The 15,465-nt window shown below is 36.6% G+C and overlaps 1 protein-coding gene across 10 annotated transcripts in view; it reads left to right on the top strand.

Annotated features, from left to right (window-relative positions):
• The window catches only part of Lrba (LPS-responsive beige-like anchor), a 559,239-nt gene that overhangs the window by 366,901 nt on the left and 176,873 nt on the right, over positions 1 to 15,465 (top strand). The gene's annotated exons all lie outside the window — the stretch shown is intronic.

Genomic DNA, 15,465 nt, shown 5'->3' on the forward strand with positions numbered 1-15,465 from the left:
ATATATTGCTAAACATAGTCTATGTTTTCTGTAAATGTACAGAACACCTGAATTGTACATTTGCTTGCTTTATACTTGAGGGGTGAAGAGTAGTCCTCCCTTTATGCTTACCAAGGGGAAACTGGTGAAATACTGGAAGAGGTCTCTACATCAATTTGTATGTTGAAACTGTAGAGAATTTTGTTTAAATTGGAGAACACTATAGTGGTGTTCTTTGGTTGGTGATTGGATGCAGGTTCTAACATGGATCTCTAGTGATTGGGGTATATTACTGATTTGATAGTAGGAAAAATGGGCAATGATGAAGTCAGTGGTTAGAGAAAAGCCCAAGGATTTAGCCACTCTGCTGAAATCCACAGGGAATTGAAATAGAAAATACTACAAAAACTAGCTGGTATACCAATCCTTCCCTCCCACCCTGCCCTCTGTCCTGGTCTCCTTGGCCTGTGGGTTGCCCCATGGTAGTCCCTGAAGGCCTTGAACACCTGGGCTTAGGTGGCCCTGCTGGCATAGACTTCTCAGTAGATTGAACTTTATGTGCACTCCATTCCACCATGCTTGACTTTTAAATAATAGAGAGGAACTATAGGTATTTTTAAAGACTATACATGAATGCACAGACATCTGTAATAATACTTCTTAGTTGGAGAAGACATTTAAAGTATCTTATATGTTATACCTAAAGTTACAATATAAATTACATACATTTTTCAGTAAAGACTGACTCTTGAGTTTTCTTGTCCCATTATGTTCTTGTCAGATTCTGAAGTCAGACTTGTGCTAGTGACATAAAAGTATTTGGCAGGTGTTTCTTCTTTAATATTCCTGAACGTTATGAATGAGCAGCATTGGGGTGTTCCTTCTAGTGGTTGATAGAATTTACCTGAGAAATTGTTGAAACAAGTGTTTACTCTCTGGGATGGTGCAACTACAAGTTCAATTTCTTTAGTAAATAAAATCACAATGTCTGTTGCTTCCTGGCCAACTTTGGTAGTTTCATAATTTTGAAAAATATAATTAATTGTCACAGTTACAGACGCTATGTTGTATAGCAACTTGTGATGATGTTTATCTTAATTCTGCTGAATTATTAATATCTTTTATATTCTGAATTAATTATATTTATTGCATCTTGGGATTGGTCCTCAAATATATTCTTCTTCATTTACACATTTCATTTACATTTCATTGAAATGTTATCCCGATTCCTGGTTTCTCCTCCAAAAAACACCCTCCCCTATAACCCCTCCCCCTGCTCACCAATGCACCCACTCCTGCTTCTTGGCCCTGGCATTCCCCTATACTGGGGAATAGAACCTTCACAAGACCTAGGGCCTCTCCTCCCATTGATATCCAGTTAGGCTATCCTCTGCTACATATGCAGCTGGAGCCAGGAGTCCTACCATGTGTACTCTTTGGTTGGTGCTTTAGTCCCTTGAAACTCTGAGGGTACTGGTTAGTTCATATTGTGGTTCCTCCTATGGGGCTGCAGAACCCTTCACCTCCTTAGGTCCTTTCTCTAGCTCCTTCATTGGGGACCCTGTACTCTGTCCAATGGGTGGTGATGGTGAGCATCCACCTCTGTATTTGTCAGGCACAGGAAGAACCTCTCAAGAGTCAGCTATATCAGGGTCCTGTCAGCAAGCACTTGTTGGTGTCCACAATAGTGTCAGAGATTCGCGACTGTATATGAAATGGATCTCCAGGTGGGTCAGTCTCTGGATGGTCATTTCTTCAGTCTCTACTTCACACTTTGTCCCTGTGACTCCTTCCATGCTTGTTTTGTTACCCCTTCTAAGAAGGATTGAAATAGCTACACTTTGGTCTTCTTTCTTCTTGAGTTTAATGTGGTTTGGGAATCGTTCCTTGGGAATTCCAAGCTTATGGGCTAATATCCACTTATCAGTGAGTGCATACCATGTGTGTTCTTTTGTGATTGGGTTACTTCACTCAGGATGATATCCTTTAGATCCATCCATTTGCCTAAGAATTTCATAAATTCATTCTTTTTAATAGCTGAGTAGTACTCCATTGTGTAAATGTACCACACTTTCTGTATCCATTCCTCTGTTGAGAGACATCTGGGTTCTTTCCAGCTTCTAGCTATTTTAAAAATGGCTACCATGAACCTAGTGGAGCATGTGTTCTTACTACATGTTAGAACTTCTTCTGGGTATATGCCCAGGAGTGGTATAGCTGGGTCCTCTGAGGCACGAGATTTCCAGAGTGCTTGTACCTGCTTGCAATCCCACCAACAATGTGTCGTTGGTCCTCTGCACTGGCGGCAACATGAACGACACAGACAGGGGTGTGGTTCACACAGCAACTTCTTTACTTCAGGCTTTTTCTTTTACAGCTCTCTTCCCCAGCAGCTTCTTCTTAGGGCAAGGGCTAAACTACTCTTATTCTACTTCTACTCACGGCAAGGGCTAAAACTACTCTCTCCATACACTTCTAGCTTCTATTACAACAGTTAGCTCCTACCACTTACAACAGCAGCTTCTACTACTCCATCCTTCTGGCAGCAAGGGCTAAACTCTTCTCACCTCACTACTCGCTCTGACTCCTCCTTCTAGCTCCACCCTACCTCATCCATTCAGAAGTCACATACACTCCAGGCAGGAGCTTAGGTCATTCACAGATAGGCCGACAGGTCTGAATCACGATGAACTGTCCAGCCTGGCAGGCAGCCCACGTATGCAGCCTCATTGTGCATGTTCAGGCAAGGCAGTAAACAAGTGGGTTTCACGGGGCCTGTGGCCGCATCCGCTTCCCACAATAATGGAGGAGTGTTCCTCTTTCTCCACATCCTCATCAGCATCTGCTGTCACCTGAATTTTGAATCTTAGCCATTCTGATTGGTGTGAGGTGGAATCTCAGGGTTGTTTTGATTTGCATTTCCCTGATGATTAAGGATGCTGAACATTTTTTCAGGTGCTTCTTAGACATTCCGTATTCCTTAGTTGAGAATTCTTTGTTTAGCTCTGTACCCCATTTTTAATAGGGTTAATTGATTTTTCTGGAGTCTGTCTTCTTGAGTTCTTTATATATATATAGTGGATATTCGTCCCCTATCTGATTTAGGTTTGGTAAAGATTCTTTCCCAATCTGTTGGTGGCCTTTTTGTCTTATTGACAGTGTCTTTTGTCTTACAGAAGCTTTGCAATTTTATGAGGTCCCATTTGTTGATTCTTGATCTTACAGCACAGGCCATTGCTGTTTTGTTCAGGAATTTTTCCCCTGTGCCCATATCTTCGAGGCTTTTGCCCACATTCTTCTCTATAAGTTTCAGAGTCTCTGGTTTTATGTGGAGTTCCTTGATCCACTTAGACTTGAGCTTGGTACAAGGAGATAAGAATAGATGGAAATTCTTCTACATGATAACCGCCAGTTGTGCCAGCACAATTTGTTGAAAATGCTGTCTTTTTTCCACTGGATGGTTTTAGCTCCTTTTTCAAAGATCAAGTGACCATAGGTGTGTGGGTTCATTTCTGGGTCTTCAATTCTATTCCATTGATCTACCTGACTGTCACTGTACCAGTACCAAGTTTTGTTTGTTTGTTTGTTTGTTTTTATCACAATTACTCTGTAGTACAGCTTGAGGTCAGGGACGGTGATTCCACCAGAAGTTCTTTTATTGTTGAGAATAGTTTTTGCTATTTTTGTTGTTAGAGTTGGAATTTTGTTCATGTGGCTATCTTCCTTTAGGTTTGTTGACAGATTATTTTCTTGCCTTTTCTAGAACATAGTTTCCCTCCTTGTGTTGGAGTTTTCTCTTTATTATCCTCTGAAGGGCTGGATTTGTGGAAAGATACTGTGTAAATTTAGTTTTGTCATGGAATACCTTGGTTTCTCCATCTATGGTAATTGAGAGTTTTGCTGGATATAGTAGCCTTGGCTGGCATTTGTGTTCTCTTGAAGTCTGTATGACATTTGCCCAGGGTCCTCTGGCTTTCATAGTCTCTGGAGAGAAGTCTGGTTTAATTCTGATAAGTATGCCTTTATATGTTACTTGACCTTTTTGCCTTACTGCTTTTAATATTCTTTCTTTGTTTTGTGCATTTGTTGTTTTGATTATTATGTGACTAGAGGAATTTCTTTTCTGGTCCAAAGTATTTGGAGTTCTGTAGAATTCTTGTATATTCATGAGCATCTGTTTATTTAAGTTTGGGAAGTTTTCTTCTATAATTTTGTTGAAGATATTTACTGGCCCTTTAAGTTGGAAATCTTCACTCTCTTCTATACCTATTTGGAAATCTTCACTCTCTTGTATACCTATTATGCTTAAGTTTGGTCTCATTGTGTCCTGGATTTCCTGGATGTTTTGGGTTAGGATCTTTTTGCATTTCACATTTTCTTTGTTATGTTAATGTTTTCTATGGTATCATCTGCACTTGAGATTCTCTCTTCTATCTCTTGTGTTCTGTTGGTGATGTTTGCATCTCTGGCTTCTTTTGACTTCTTTCCTAGGTTTTCTATCTCCAGAGATGTCTCCCTTTGTGATTTCTTTATTCTTTGTACTTCCATTTTTTGATCCTGGATGGTTTTGTTCAATTTCTTCACCTGTTTGGATTTATTTTCTTGTAATTCCTTAAGGGGTTTTTGTTTTTCCTCTTTAGTGGCTTCTACCTATTTACCTGTGTTCTCCTGAATTTCTTTAAGGGAGTATTTATGTCCTTCTTAAAGTTCTCCATCATCATCATGAAAAGTGGCTTATATCCATATCTTGTTTTTCTGGTGTGATGGTGTATCTAGGACTTGCTATGGTAGGAGAATTGGGTTCTGATGATGCCAAGTAACCTTGGTTTCTGTTGCTTCTGTTCTTATGCTTGCCTCCCACCATCTGATTATTTCAAGTGCTCCCTGCCCTTGCTATATCTGTTTCAAACATGTCCTTCCTGTAATCCTTGTTGAGTCTGAACTCCTCTGAGTCCAGCTTTCTCTCTGATCCTGTGATTCCAGGATCCTGTGATCCTGAGATTCTGGGTGTGTCAGAGTTTTTGGAATTCAAGCTTCCTCTGAGACCCTGAGATCCTTGAGTGTCCAAGCTCCTGGGAACATGGGATCCTGGGCATGTTAGAGAGCCTGGGAATGGTACCTCCTCTGGGGGATGTGTGGCTGTCTGCTGAGTTTGTAACCAAGGTAGACCAGTGCCTGACTGGAAGGAACCAGAGCCACTCGTCAGGCAGATTTCCTGTGTCCCTGGCTCCTCCTGGTCCCAGTCACTCCCTGGTGGTTTTTGAACAGATGTTGTGTTCTCTTAAAATATATTCTATTTTCTGTTTTAAGATTGGAACCTGGCTTGATTGCTCACACTGGCCTTAATTTTCTGGGCTTATACAAACCTCTTACTCTAGACACCCAAATGCTTGAGACTACCCAGGCCCATGCCTAGAACTACACATGCTCATACCATGGTCTCTAACAGTGCTGACTTCATAACTAAACATTGTTCATGTAATCTATATTTGCATTAATTTTGAACTTATATCTATGTAATTATTGAAAGGTGTTATATTATAGACTTGCAAATTTGTGCTTTCAGACCTCTGAGTTTTGTGTCATGAATGTACTTTTTATAATTTGTTTGTTTTATTAAGGCTGTGTTTGGATTTGAAGGCTGTGTTGGCCTTAAAGTTTTGATGCCCCTGCTTCAGGTTTCTGGGTGATGTGGCTGCACTTGGGTGCCACTATACCAAATGATGTGTTTAAAAGCATTGCCAATGGGTTCATAAATAATCAGGATAGTTATATGTCTTGTGGAAATGATTTGATATTACTATGAAATAACCTTACCCCTAAAAAATGTTTCACCCTAAAACACACTTGATTAGATGCCCTTTTCTAATATTTCTAACAAGTCATTTCTGGCTAAGTTTATTTCTGTCCTCTATATTATGAGTCATGTTTTCTGCTTTTGTACAACAGTGATCATTTTTTAACTGAATGCTACCTGTGGTGAATTTAACCCAGTTGTGGTTCCTATAAATATTCGAGTGTGTTTTTCTGGGCTATTGTAAGATTCCTTGAATATAGTTTTACCCCTCTGTATCTTGCTTTTTAAGATTTGTGAGGCAGGACCAGATCACATCTAGTATGGGATGGAATTTTCAAATACTACGGTGGAGCCTTTCTAAATATTCAACCAGTGAGCTGTGAATTGCAAGAGGCTGTTTGTCTGGTCTGTTTGTTTGGTCTGGTTGTCTGGTCTGTTTGTCTGGCTGTGGGTGCTCTTGGTGTAACTCATGGTAATTTTAGTAGATGATTATTTAGCTTTTGGTTTTTTATTCTAATATTTTATTTTTTAGCTTTTATACATATCAGGTAGTCGGTTGCCTGGTAATTTCTGCAGTTTCTAAAGCTCTGGGACTGTGAAGCACTCTCGTATCTAAGACTTTGTGCTGAGGTTTTAACTGCCTTTACTTTGGTGCTCTGAGGAACCCATTATGCAACAACTGTATGATTCTTCCCTGCAGTGGGCTCTCCCTAGTCTTTGAGGATAGTTCACTACAGTATTAGTAAGTCTCATCGTGTGTGTGTGTGTGTGTGTGTGTGTGTGTGTGTGTGTGTGTGTGTGTGTTGTGTGTGTGTGTATCTTTGTCCTTGTGTCTGCCAAAGTGTCCATATGGGAGTCAAAGGGCTATTTTTGTAGTCAGTTCTCTCCTTCTACCATGTCATATCTGGGAATTAAACTTAGGCTGTAAGGGTAGGTGGCAAGCTCTTTCACCCACTGAACCATCTCACTGGCCTTTTTACCAACTTTTAGAGCTCATTATCTTGTATTGATTGGTGTTTAATGTCTTTAAAGCAGCTCCTCCCTGATTCATTGTATTTGTTTTCAGTATTGCTTAGATCAAAAGCTAATGAGCTCAGTGTCTGTTAGTCTTGTCTGTGTCAGAAGTGGAAGCACTCTTATTTATGAATGTGGTAGGTTCTTTTTAGTGTTGTATTATAATTGTTTCTTTCCTGTCATAGTTGTTCCTATCATTTTTCTATCTTTTTGGTGTCTGCTCTGTGTGCATCTTAGCTTTTTACCTTGAAACAAAGTACAGTCACCTGGGAAGAGGGGATCGTAATTGAAGAACTGCCTCCATCAGATTGCCCTGTGGCCTAGTCTGTTTTTGTTTGCTTGCTAATTGATGGAGGTGGCCCCACCTGTGCCTCCAATGTGTCTCTGAACAAGCCAGAAGTGAGTCCTTTAGCAGCAGGCCTCCATTCATTCTCTGATTCAGTTCCTGCCTCTAGTTTCCTGCCTTGGGTCCCCCAAATTATTGATTACAACATGTAAACTGAAATAGTTTCCCCAACTCTCATATTCCAAGGTGATTTTGGTCATAGCAATAGAATCTATACTATGACACTATGCTTATATTAATCTGCCCTTAGGATTTGGTTTCTTTTTATTATCATTTATTATTTAAACCAATTTATAAATTTAAATATATTTTGATTATATTTTCCCCCTCCCAAAAGTCCTACCAGAACCTCCCACTTTCCCTTCTCACCCAACATTAAGTTCTTTCTCAACAAATAAACAAAACTCCATTACAACAAAAAAGCTCCCCATAACAAAAACTAACAAAACAAAACAAAAACAAAAACCAATCATAGTTATTTTGTGAGGCGATGCTGAGCCTCCATCTATTATTCCATATCTTACTTATTTCCGGTTTTTAAGTACTTGTAGAAAAATTACCTAAGCTAGTCTCATTGTAAATGCAGGAGAATATAAGCAGCTGTTGAGCGGTATATGTTGAACTGTATGATTTTATGCAGTGAAGTGAGGCCAACACTAAAAATACTGCTTAACTTGTACTCATAAAGTCTTGTTTTTTAGAAAAACAAAAAAGCAAACAAAAAAAACCCCAGTTTTTGGAAGATTGTATTGAGAGCTGAGCATGAGCAAAATATTTACTTTGATATTCCCAATGAATAGGAACGTACACTGTTTGTTTGTTATAAGCAACCCCAACTACAGAATTGAGTGGTAAATAGGATGCCCAAAGATAACAACCTGAAGGAGAGAAGCCTTTCCAAACAGAAGCCTTTCTGGAGGGTTTAGGCACATTCCATGTAATTTTCTGTTACTTTGTATTGTTTTTATTTCTTCTCCTGGGTATTTTAAATAACTAAAGGAAAATTCTTAAAGGTATAAAGGAGTTTTTCCCTTTAATTAATTTAGTTAACATGAGTACCAGAGAAATTTGTAATGGCTGTATTATAGTTCAACTGCCACAAAGAGAATATCACCTTATAATAGCTGACATTGCTGTACCCTTAAGATGTGTTCAGATATCAAGGGAGGAACTTAAATGGGCAAGAAGAAAAAAGATTGATTTTGCCCACAGCTTCAAAGGTCTCAGCCCATCATGGTTTAGAGAAAGCTACTCAACCATGGCTAACTGGAAACAGTGGGCCAATTCCCTTTTCTTCCACCCAGACCCAACCTACCGTACTTTGAAGATCATAAAGCTCTTACAAACCTTTGACATTGAGATTGAGGGTGTGAAGACAGAATTGAGAACATAGAGTTCTTTGTTAAATTAAAAACTATACATTATAAAATATACCAATATGTCATAGTTAGTAAAGTTTTATTAGTAGATTTGACTTTAAATTTGTTAAATAATAATTCATGAATATAGAAACTCAGTTTTTTAAGTAATGGGCAAAATTTTATAGTTTGAACGTAGCAACAATGTTATTTCACTCAGTTTTTGAGAAGTAACTGAACGTTTCCAATCTCAATGAAAAAACTTAACTGACAACACTGTTAGTATACTAACCATATGTCTAAGACATATGTCTAATACCATATGTAGTTTTGAAGCTGGGCATAGCAGTTTTTTGCCTATAATACCAGTGTTCAGGCAGCATCAGGGCCATCATTCTTGACAGATTGAGAGTTCAAGGTTTGCTAAGCCACCCAGTGAAACCCTGTCTCAGAAAGAACAAGATCTTGGGATGTACCTTAGCAGTAGAATGCTTGTCTAGCATGTTTTGGACCTCAAGTTTGATCCTGGCTTCCCAAAAAGTAAGTTGGGTAGATAAATTAATAAAAAGAGATCATTCCTGGTTAGGTGTATACCACATAGTAAGTTCTATTCTAGCCTGAGACTACCAGCCCCAGATCGAATAAACAAACAAACAAACAAATAAATATTTTTGAAGAAAAATAATTTGTATATCATCATCATAAAATGCCCGAGAGATTTTGAGTTTTAAAGGTATAATGTATTAAAGTATTTTGAGTGTAAACAATTGAAATAAATAAGTGGCTCTCTGAGCTCCTTTCTGATGTTAACAACATACATATACATGTCTGTGCTGCTTTTATTAATAAAATGAGAAGGTCTGCTGTGATAATTATTGTCAGGAATGGTTCAAAAGCTCTTCCTTAAGTTTAGGAATCCCCATGTATGTTTATGGAAAACAAATACAGAACATCTATGTTCCTCGTGACCGTACTCTAGTATGTTTTGTGTTCTAGTTAGGATTTTTGTCTTAAGAAAAAATTCCACAAAACTACAGGTATACATTTTAAAAACTGAATAAAAATTAGTTTAAAGATAGATAATTATTTTCTTTGTTTTTGTTCATTACTTTCATTTGAAATTTTTCTCATTACGCTATATAAAAACTACTAGTTAAAAAAAAACTGGATTTTATAATATATCCTGTAGAATGTAAATTATTTTTTAAGCTGAGGAATGTTGAAAATAAAATAGAACCAAGTAAATAGTCCGAATTATTTACAGGCCAAAGGCTTAAAGGTGCATTGCTCCAGCACAAATATTAAGTTATGAAATGGGAATTTCAGTTTGCCATAAATCTGCCTGCCATCGCAGCTTAAAGTAAAATAGTTTTGCCCATCTAGAGCAACATCAATTTGCCAGTCAGTGCTTCATGTATCAAAGAGCGTTCTGTGAAAATATCAATATCATTGGTTAATATAAATGAAATTAATTTTTAAAGCTGGGCTAAAGGTTGACATCTGAAAAATTGCATTACTTTGCAGAAGAGAAATTTCTGTCTTCTAGTGAAATTTCAGGTCATGAGGGCAAGTAATTTTCACAATCTTCAATGGGAGCCAGTGAAATATGAACTTCATTGTCACCTAGCCCCAAAGCGATAAGATAAAATGAGCTGATACATCATTTGCTGTGGTTTTATCATCTCCCTCAGTAATTGGAAGAGAAAACATAAGAGTGTGTGTATTTGTGTGCTTTTCTGTCTTCCCTCCCAACTGCCCCATCTTCCACACCCAGGCTAAAGCCATTTTAGCCCAATCAATACAAAGGTCATACAACATTTTTTAATATATTTTTAATTTTTCATGCTGACTAAAGCTGCCAAGTCGAACATTAGAGTAATGAATATATTTAATTGAATTTGTCACCCATGAAAATGTTAAGGAAAATGCTATGCTAAATCATAGTACTAGTATCAGGAGAAAAATACATAGATGAAACAAATTAAATAATAACTCATAATTAATTTAAAAGGTAATATTTGTTCATATTTATGACTTTCAGTTTTGTTGCTGTTTTGCTTTGGGGGATTTTAGGAACGTTCTAAATGTTATAGTCAGTTATAACAAAAATTAGCATTTTAAATTCTCCACTGGAAGCAATTGTGTTTTTTCACTTTCTCAAAAGTGTTTATATTTTGCTGTTATTTTATATATTTTGCTCAAGAATATATTCTTGTATATAAAACACTAGAAGTCATATGGTTGGTTATTAAAAAGGAAATCCTTAAAACAGCTTGAATTTACTACTATTAGGAAAAGTGGAGGATCATTCTGATATTATTTCAGAGACAAATACAGCAAAATATAAAACCGTCATCAATGCAATGTTTAACTAATTGGTGAAATTCCTTTAAACTTATTTTTCTCATACTGTGGTTGTTAGAAACAGTGTATTGACGCATATTTAGGAGTAGGGTAATTGGAGAGTAGGTTTCAACATGTGTTTGGTTTTAAAGGTATTCTGAGTATTTAAATATCTTTCCATGCTCAAATTTAAGACTTATGCCTATAGTTTATACCTATGGTCGATAATTTTGGCACACAGGGAATATCCCCTTAACATTAAGTTGGAGCACTGTTGTTACTTGATGGCATTAGTTTCTGGTTTATACACTAGATTGCAAACATCTCTCTTGACAGAAAATATGTCCAAATAGTTTGAAAATCATTTTATTGTGGAATTCCAAATACTATGGTTGCTATTTATTATATGATTTTGTGCTTCTTTTTGCCAAATTATTCAGAAAACAATATTGTGTTACTGAGTGAGTAAAACCACTGAAATTAGGAAGTGTTTGAAAGTGAATGTGGCTAGACTAGTTTACTAATAGTATGTTCCTTAAATAGACCTTAATTTCAATTATATAGACTCCTCCTTCTTGATTTTTTTATATGCAGACTTTGTGTAACTATTTCCTATATTTTAGATAAAATACTTTTCCACCTAAAATTTTCCCTTCTTGAATAATGTTAAAATATTTAAATTTTACTGAAGGTATTTTGTTTGTAACAAGGCCTCCCCTCTTTGCTCCTTTCCTAAGTGAAACAAACATAGCTTTAAATATTTCTAATCTTTTTTTTTTAAGTATAAATAAGATATCATCTAGTTGGGGTAAAAATTGTGAGTTTCTATTTTTATTCTTTTTTGAGGATGAGACAAGATTTTGGTGAAATAAAATGCTTTATGTTAAAGCTAAAATTAACTGTAGCATGGTAAAAGAATTTTCTGATGTAATTTTGGAAAGCTATAGATGTAGTGTATCAAAAAATTCATGTATTTTTAGAGAATATGATATATACCCTTTCATAGAAGCTACATTTGGCTTTTAATAGGAAGAAATTTAGTATATTTGTATATTATATGTAAATATTGATTTTTTTATTCTAACATACTCACTTTAAGATTTAATATATAAATCAGCTTTGTTAAAACTAATTATTTTTAAAAGTTAAATTCAGTAATAACTCTAAAAATTATAAAACAAAGTGGTAAGAATTCAGAGAGAAGGCTGTGGGCTTAGGCTTTCAAGCTATTCTAGAGTCTGGGTTATAACTGCCGAGCAATGGTAATGATACGGTTGCCATAGCAACTGATTCATTGGAGGGCTAGACCTCTGTCTAGGGTGCTGTCAGTATATGTAGAGTTCCAGTGAACAGAAACTCCCAAAGAAGGGTCTGCTTCTACCTAATCCAGTTTTAATTGAACTCTAGAGACTTTGAAGTGAAGCCTCAGACCAGGCACACAACTCTTGTTCCAGTAAGAAATGAACCTTGTGTTCAGCCAGGCTTCGGCTGCTTTCCAGAGCTGACATATCTTCCTAATGAATACTTTCAAGAAATGTTATTATCACAATTTCAGGTAGAAATTCTTTAGTTAGGGGAGTCTCCATTTCTATTTTAAGCTACACGTTGACTATAGCAGTATTTCCATTTGCTACTTTCGTTTAAATTAGACTTTTTTTAAAAAAGATTTTAAAAATTGTGTCTCTAGACAGTTGTACATAATTCTGTGTTTTTCTGAGTTTGAAAATACTATGAGACTTTATATTTAACTTTGGAAGCACACCTTGATACTCTTTCAGTATACCACTGTTTATATCATGTTTGGACACATAGATTGCAACATTGGCTTCAATGTTTTTGAAATATGTATTAGGTAATCGAAACATATGTATGAATGATAAACCTCAAAGATAGTGATGGGCTATAGGAAAGGAAAAGTGCATCAGGAATGTTAGGTGCAGGGATTTCAATACTGTACTGCTTTAATTTTTAAATTTATCAACAACTTGACAAAAGTGTAAGATTTTATAAGATTGAGTATACATGGGGCTTATGTCATTTAGTGGAATTTTCAATTATATTTGTTAGAATAAAACACATTTTAAAGGAGGATGGCACTGTGGTTTAGGTCAATAGAATACATGTGGAATTTTGGTGAATCCTAGACCTACCAGTGTATATTAAAAATGTTAAGAGCAGCATGTTAGCATACTTGTTTCTGTTAATGAATGGAGACTCTAGAGTGAGGTAGCTCAGGCCATGTGAGCATGTCTGTGCAGGAAGATGCACCAGAGACTTCTATGCTTAAGAGACATGGAACTTTCACACCAGAGTACGACACTTCTCACATGCCACGGCACGTATAGGACTCTGTCGTTTCTTTTGGTTCTCTCCTTTCAGTGTTAATCTAAATAAAGGACAAGAAATATAGTTTATTGAGATTTCTATGAGTTCAAGTTCTACTTTAATCACAGCCCCTTTTCCTTTAGAGACAGACCATTGAGTTGTAGGCTAGAGAAGCCTTGACTTCACAATCCTCAGCCTTCTGGGTCCTGCGATTTATGTGTGCAGCGCACTCCTGCCTGTAAAATGCCTTTGAAGAGCATGACAATGTGGATTGTAATGGAAGCTCTGGACCTTGGGATTTGAAAACTTGGAGTAGACTAGACTCTGCCACTAACTTGTGAAGAGACTGTTTCAATATCTAGCAAGTCTTTACCTTGTCTCATTTTACTTATGACTAGAATCATTAAATATATTAAGTATATAAAATCTATAATGCATAATATATTCTTAACAATATATTGTTTAGACAAATGCAGGGTGGTAATCTCATGTGCATAGAAATCAGATAATAAATGATTATTTATTTTAAATTAGTAAATACAACTACTTACTTTTCCTAATAAATCAGAAAACTGAATATTTATGTATGTAAAGAGCCATTTTCTCAATATTTCCCACTAATCAAAATTCTCAAAAGATATCATTTGTGACCCATTTCATGCAAGAAACAGAAGGAGAGAAGGGGAGATGAGAAGAGGGAGACGGAGAGAGTAGCAAAGCAAAGCATTGGCGCCATTGTGGGGCTTAGGCTACCAGACTAGACTCATATTTTAAAAATGATTTTTCATGCCATTGTTAAGGTTGTAGAAAACCTGAACTAAAACTGAGATTCTGACCTCTAAAGCAGGAGAGGTGAGAATCCAGCAAGTACCTATTATAACTTGAGATGGTACAAAGAAAGTTTGGGGTGTCTGGAGTGGTTGGGTTTGCTAGAGGATATAAAGAGAAAATCTCCAGTTGTGGGAAAGGTGAGAACTGAATTCTAGATGCTGCTGGCAGAGAGGGAAACAGGAAGTTCAGAACAAAACAAACAACCTCCCCGCCCCCCATCTGTCCTTTCTGTTTCTTTCTCTGGGTTTTGTTTGCCCTAGTATTTGTTGTGGAAATGAGAAATACAACATTTATTGCCAAATAAATTTAGCAATTGAGCAATGAGGACTTGTCTGGTTCTTCGAGGATTTTGTAGAAATTTTCAAAGTTGTATCTGTTTTCTAACTTCCCATATATCAGAAACAGTACTTCTTATAGAAAAGTTGAAAAAAGTAACTGAATGAAATAAGTTTGTTTGTTTGTTTGTTTGTTTTGTTTTGTTTCTAAGAAACTGCATTGTGCATTGAAGAATATAGGTTACTATAGGTCCAGGCCTGGGAAGTGGATGTGAGCAGATGGGGTGTGGGGTCGGCCACCACTGCTCGTTTTTTCTTCATGTCCATTCCATCTTTGCCCCTGTCACACAGTATCATAATCACAAGTTGGTTCATTTGTATTGTTCAGTGGGACTTGAGTTACAGAAATTCATCTTAATTTTTAACTTAACTGAGCTCATAGAGTTTTTACCAGCGCTTGATAGGACGACATTTTATTTTCTTGGAGACATGCTGAATCTTTCAGACTCTCATAATTACGCTTTTGAAATGGTCTTTTTTGGAAACAAACCTTGAATAACAAGGCAACAGAGTGGCTTAAAACTAAAGGCAGGATTACCTGGAATTGGCAAAGCATTTTAAGCAACTGTGTCTGTCACATGGGATGACAGGAATTGGAACAAGTTACTCTGACAGCCACCCACTCCACGGAGAGATTACACTGAGCTTAATTTGCAGGGTTGTGTTTAGCTTTGACTGACAAAATGATACTTAACCCCTTCTACAGTTAATCTTTAGGTGTTCAGATTTTTTTAACCTTACCAGTGAGCTAACACGCATTTTTTAAAGCAGGTAAAAGACACCCCTGGGAAAATTGTAGTCACATATGTAAAAATCCATTGCTAGAAGTGGCCAAAAACATATGTCATATATTTGAATTCTTACTTTTGAAGCTTCGTCTGAAACGTTGTTTCTCTAAAAAGATTTTAAAATTGATGAGTAAATAAGGCTACATAAATTTCCTGAGAATAGATTACTTTGTAATCGTCAGTAAGAATTTACTAATGGCACTCTACGTTTTCGTCTAAGTTGCCCTTTCACTAATTACAACCCATTTTCTTCCTTTCCTTTCAAACTATTTCATTATCTATTACGTTATTTTTCTTAGAAATTTTTAATAGAGCCTTTTCTATTTTAATTGGAGGGAAACAGCTCTAG

The sequence above is a fragment of the Mus musculus genome, chromosome 3 (assembly GCF_000001635.26).
Source record: "Mus musculus strain C57BL/6J chromosome 3, GRCm38.p6 C57BL/6J".
Taxonomy (NCBI): domain Eukaryota; kingdom Metazoa; phylum Chordata; class Mammalia; order Rodentia; family Muridae; genus Mus; species Mus musculus.